This window comes from Cervus canadensis, chromosome 9, assembly GCF_019320065.1.
Source record: "Cervus canadensis isolate Bull #8, Minnesota chromosome 9, ASM1932006v1, whole genome shotgun sequence".
Lineage (NCBI taxonomy): Eukaryota > Metazoa > Chordata > Mammalia > Artiodactyla > Cervidae > Cervus > Cervus canadensis.
Genome location: NC_057394.1, coordinates 49,181,452 through 49,187,888, shown reverse-complemented (window position 1 = coordinate 49,187,888; position 6,437 = coordinate 49,181,452). Strand labels below are relative to the sequence as shown.

Sequence of the window (6,437 nt, the reverse complement as noted above, 5' to 3'; positions counted from 1 at the left end):
GATTAGGAGAATATGTTGCCTCACCAATTTAGGGACAACGCCCCTTGTCAGCTCGGAAGCAGTTATGGAATAGAAACGACGCCCCTTTTCCCTAGGCAACATAATTCTCCTAAAAGAAAAGGGGGGAATGAGAGGGTAACAGGCAGGAAGGCCAGGGGTCTCCAAATGGAGGAAAGAGGCTGTAAGTGCCAGACATTTTTATCTCTCTTAAATGGCAAGAAGAAACAAACCAGCGATCTGTTTTTCATTCTCTATACAAATTTAAAAGGAGGTTTCTCTTAACATTCTGTGTTGCCATGACACCTGGTCTCACCTAAAGCTAACTACTCTCAAACTTTGAGTTAACCAATACATTCCTTTTTCGTATGGAAATGTTGTCTTAAGCTATGTTAATGAACCCCAGACTCTATCTTCAAGTTGGTTCCGCCAAACGGCCTAACTTACTTACTCAGGTATTGTTCCCCTAATCTATGTAAACGGAACTATTGGTTGGTATTCTGCCCTTCTACAAGATTCAAGTCAATCGTTTTATGGCCTGGAATGAATTATCTGATGCCATTCTAAATTTTGTGACATTCCTTTCATTTCATTAACAGACTGTGAGTGACTATATAACATACAGCTAAAGACTAGGAGGGGGGGTACTCTTTTGCCCCCTTCTGATGCCTATGTCAGAAGCTTTCTCTATACTTTAATAAAACTTTATAACACAAAAGCTCTGAGCGATCCAGCCTCGTCTCTGGCCCCGGATTGAATTCGTCTCCTCCGGAGGCCAAGAATCCCGCGTCTTATCGTTCAGCAACAACCTTTCAATAGTCAATAATGGAGGCAGGTCAGGTGGCCTAGTATTCCCATCTCTTGAAGATTTTCCCACAATTGATGGGAATGTAAATTAATACAATGACTATAGAGAACAGTATGGAGATTCCCCAAAAAGCTAAAAATGCAACTACCATATGACCCAGCAGTTCCACTACTGGGCACATGCTCTAAAAAATCATAATTCAAAATGAGATATGCACTCCAATGTTCATTGCAGCACTATTTACAATAACTAGAGCGTGAAAGTAACCTAAGTGTCCATTGATAGATGAATGGATAAAGAAGAAGTGGTACATATATATGCTGTGGAGTATCACTCAGCCATTAAAAGGAACAAATTCAGTGATTTGTAGAGATGTAAATGAGCCTAGAGACTGTCTTACAGAGTGAAGTATGTCAGAAAGAGAAAAATAAATATCATATATTAGCACCTATACCACACATAGGTGAAACCTAGAAAACAAGTAGAGATGAACTTGTATACAAGTTGGGGTAAGAGATGTAAATGTAGATAAAAGACCTGTGGACATGGGGGTGGAGGCATGATGGATTGGGAGTTTGGGATTGATATATATATACACACTACCATGTGTAGAATAGATAGCTAGTGGGAACCTGTTCTATAGCACAGGTAGTTCAACTTAGTGCTCTGTGCTGAACTAGATGAGTGGGATGCAGGGAGGGTGGGAGGAATATCCCCCTAAAGGGATATATGTATGCTCTGCTGTGCTTGGTCACTCAGTCATGTCCAACTCTTTATGACTTCATGGACTGTAACATGTCAGGCTACTCTGTCCATGGGGATTCTCCAGTCAAGAATACTGGAATGTGTTGCCATGCCTTCCTCCAGGGAATCTCTCAACCCAGGGATCGAACTTGGGTTTCAGACACCTACAAGGACACAAAAAATTTCCCACATAACTGGGTAGGACAAAACACAGAAAAGGAAGAAAAAGAGGAAAAGAGAATCTGATGGGATGTGCAACCTTGAGAGGGGGGAGGTGAAAGGGAGGAGAGGTTAATTCACCTGGGGAAGACAGACTGCACAGCATGAGGGGTCCTGATTCCTCTGCTGGGATCAGACCTAAGCCCCTATAAGGGGAGCACAAAATACTGAAAGGTAGATATATTAATCAGTATGAGTTCTCTCAGAGGTCCCCATCTCAGCCTGAAGACCTGAGTACCACCCAACAGCCTGCAAGTTTAATGCTGGAATATCTTAGGCCAAACAACAAATGAGAGAGGAACACAGCACTAACAAATAGCAAACAGGTTGCTCAAAGTCATAATAAGCTCACTGACACCCCAAAACATACACCGTGACAAAGTCTTGTCAGACGGACAAGACCCAGCTCTAACCATAAAGAGAAGACAGCAGTATTTCCCACCAGGAATGCTACACAGACCTCAAACAATCTCAAACACCAGGAGGTAGACAACAGAAGCCAGAAAAAATATGATCCTTCAGTCTGTGGAAAAAAGACCACAGACACAGTAAATTAGACTAAATGAGATGATAAAGAAATATTTTACAGACAAAGGAGCAAGAGGTAAAAACCTACCAGACCAACTAAATGAAGAGGAGATAGGCAATCTATGTGAAAAATAATTCAAAGTAATGATAGTAAAGATGACTCAAGATCTTGAAAAAGAATGGAGACACAGATTTAGAAAATACAATAAATGTTTAACAGGGACTTAGAAGAACTAAACAATGAAAACAATAAAAAAAAATACACTAGAAGAAAAAAATAGCAGAATAATTGAGGCAGAAGAATGGATAAGTGACAAGGAGATAGAATGGTGGAACTCACTGCAACACAACAGAATAAAGAAAAAATAATAAAAAGATTTGAGGACAGTCTCAGAGATCTCTGGGACAATATTAATTGCACCAACATTCAAATTATAAGAGTCTCAAGAGAAGAAGAGAAAGAGAATGAGAGAAAACATGAACAGGTTATAGTCAAACAATCCCTAATATGGGAAAAATTCACCCAAAATCTAGGAAGTGCAGAGTCTCATACAGAATAAACAGAAGGAGAAACATGTCAAGACATATATTAATCAAACTAATAAAAGTTAATACAAAAAATTAAAAACAGCAAAGAAAAGCAACAAGTAACATACAAATTAATCCTTATAAGGTTGCTAGCTGAGTTTTCACCAGAACCACTGAGGATTATAGAATGGAGTGCCATGATATGTTTAAAGTGATGAAAGGGAAAAACCTACACCAAGAATATTCTATCCATCAGGGTATTCATTCAGATTGAATGGAGAAATCAAAAGCTTTACTAAATCAAAAGCTTTACTAGAAGAAGCTAAAATAATTCAATATCATCAAACCAGCTTTGCAACAAATTCTAAAGGACTGTATCTAGGAAAGAAATACAAGAGAATAGAACAACAAAAGAAGGAAAGAAAAAAATCTATGAAAACAAACCACCCAAAGAAAATTGCAACAAAAGCAAGCCTATGTATATTTACCTTAAATGTAAATGAATTACCATTCTAAAAAATAGGCTGGCTGAATGGATGCAAAAACAAGACCCATATATATGCTGTCTACCTGAGATCCACTTCAGACCCACAGACATATACAGACAAAGTGAAGGGATGGAAAAAGATACTCTATAGGAATGAAAAACAAAAGAAAGCAATACTTTTATCAGAAAAAAAAGATTTTAAAATAAAGACTGTTAAAAGAGACAAGGAAGGATGTCATGTAATGATAAAGGGATCAGTCCTAGGAGAAAATATAATGATTGCAAATACATGTGCACCCACATGAGAGAACCTCAAAACTTAAGGCAAATGCTAACAGCTATAGGTGGGGAAATCAATAGTTACACACTAATAGTGGGGGACTGTAACACCCCACATATATCAATGGATAGATCATCCAGACAGAAATATAATAAGGAAATACAAGCCTTAATCACACATTAGATTAGATAGATATGTTGATATTTATAAGACATTCCATCCCCAAGCAGTGGGATATGCTTTCTTCTCAAGTGCACACAGAACATTCTCCAGAATAGATCACATATCAGGTCACGATTCAAATTTTGGTATATTTAAGAAAATTGAAATAATAAAATTATCTTTTCCAACCATAACACTATAAGATTAGAAATGAATTACAGGGGAAAATATTTTTTAAAAAACCCATAAATTCATGAAGACAAAGCAATTTATTACTAAATAACCAGTGGATAACTGAACAAATCATAAAGGAAAAAAAAAATACCTAGAGAAAAAGGACAACAAAAACATACAGTCCAAAACCTATGTGATTCAGCAAAAGCAATTCTCAGAGGGATGTTTCAGATGTTCAGTTGCTAAGTCATTTCTGACTGTTTGGGACCTCATGGACTGCAGCACACCTGGCTTCCCTGTCCTTCAGTATCTCCCAGAGTTTGCTCAAATTCATGTCTTTTGAGTCAGTGATGCCATCCAAACACCTCATCCTCTGTCACTCCCTTCTCCTCCCACCCACAGATTTTTTCCAGCATCAGGATCTTTTCCAATGAGTCAGCTCTTTGCAGTAAGTGACCAAAGTATTGGAGCTTCAGTTTCTGCATCAGTCCTTCCTATGAATATTCAGGGTTGGTTTCCTTTGGGATTGACTGATTTGATCTCCTTGCTGTCCAAGGAACTCTCAAGACTCTTATCCAGCACCACAATTCAAAAACATTGATTCTTCATTTATAGCAATTGCTTATAGAAATGAATTGTTTATAGCAATACAATCTTGTGTCAAGAAATGAGAAAAATCAGAAAAAAAATCTCTCCTTACATGTAAAGCAACTAAAGAAGAAATAAAGAAAACTCTAATTTAGTAGAAGGAAATAAATCATAAAGACCACAACTGAAATAAAGGAAATGGAGTTGAAGAAAATAATAAAGATTAATTAAGCTTAGATCTCTTCCCTTCTGTGGCCATCGCTGAAGCGCCAGTGGCCAAAATGAAGTTCAAACCCTTTGTGACTTCTGACTGAAGCAAGAATCGAAAAAGGCATTTCAATGCGCCTTCCCACATTCGCAGGAAAATTATGTCTTCTCCTCTTTCTAAAGAGCTAAGACAGAAGTACAACGTTCAATCCATGCCCATCCGAAAGGATGATGAAGTTCAGGTTGTATGAGGGCATTACAAAGGGCAGCAAATTGGCAAAGTAGTCCAGGTTTACAGGAAGAAATACGCCATCTACACTGAACGAGTGCAGAGGGAGAAGGCTAATGGCACAGCTGTCCATGTGGTCATTCACCCCAGCAAGGTGGTTATCACCAGACTAAAACTGCACAAAGATCGCAAAAAGATCCTTGAATGTAAAGCCAAATCTTGCCAAGGAGGAAAGGAAAAGGGCAAATATAAGGAAGAAACAGCTGAGAAGATGCAGGAATAAAGTCATCTTTCTACAGCTTTCATTAAAAACTGTTAAAATGAAAAAAAAAAAAGATTAATTAAGCTTAAACCCGGTTCTTTGAAAAGTTGAACAAAATAAATCTTTAAATGTCTATCTTTTGATGACAGACTCATCAAAAAGAAAAACTTGATGACAGAAACCAATGAAATTAGAAATGAAAAGTGAGAAGTTACAACTGATACCACAAAAGTGCAAAGGATCGTGAGATTATCCAGGTGGCTCAGTGGTAAAGAATCCTCCTGCTAATGCAGGAGACACATGTTCAATCCCTGGGTCAGGAATATCCCTTGGAGATGGAAATGGCAACCCATTCCAGTATTCTTGCCTGGAAAATCTCATGGACAGAGGAGCCTGGAAGGCTACAGTCCATGAGGTCATAAGAAAATTAGATCCAACTTAGTGACTAAACAACAATAAGAAACCATATACTAGTAAAAGAGACAACCTAGAATAAATGGGAAATTCTTAAAATATGCAATGTTTTTGAACCAGGAACAAATAGAAAATATAAACAGACTAATCATAGGTACTGAAATTGAAACTGTGATTAAAAATCATCCAAGCAGCAAAAGTCCAGGACCATATGGCTACACAGACTAATTCCAACAAACATTTAGAGAAGAATTAGCATCTACATTTCTGAAACTCTTTCAAAAAAGTGTAGAGAAAGGAACATCCCCCAGTTTGTTCTATGAGACCACCATCACTTTGGAAGAAAAAAAAGAAGAACAGACAAAGATGTCACAAAAAATGAAAATTGCAGGTCAATATCACTGGTCAACATATATTCAAAAATTCTCAATAAAATACTAGCAAACCATATTCATTAATACATTAAAAGGATTATACACCATGATCAAGTATGATTTATTTTCATTAATGCCCCTTATACAGAGTGAAGTAAGCCAGAAAGATAAAGAACATTACAGCATACTAACACATATATATGGAACTTAGAAAGATGGTAACGATAACCCTATATGCAAAACAGAAAAAGAGACACAGAAATACAGAACAGACTTTTGAACTCTGTGGGAGAAGGTGAGGGTGGGATGTTTCAAAAGAACAGCATGTATACTATCTATGGTGAAACAGATCACCAGCCCAGGTGGGATGCATGAGACAAGTGCTCCGGCCTGGTGCACTGGGAAGACCCAGAGGAATCGGGTGGAGAGGGAGATG

At 37.8% G+C, this 6,437-nt stretch overlaps 1 pseudogene; it reads left to right on the top strand.

The window, feature by feature from the left end:
• Nucleotides 1-4,796: 4,796 nt before the first annotated feature.
• On the top strand, nucleotides 4,797-5,286 carry LOC122447402 (annotated as a pseudogene).
• Nucleotides 5,287-6,437: the final 1,151 nt, after the last annotated feature.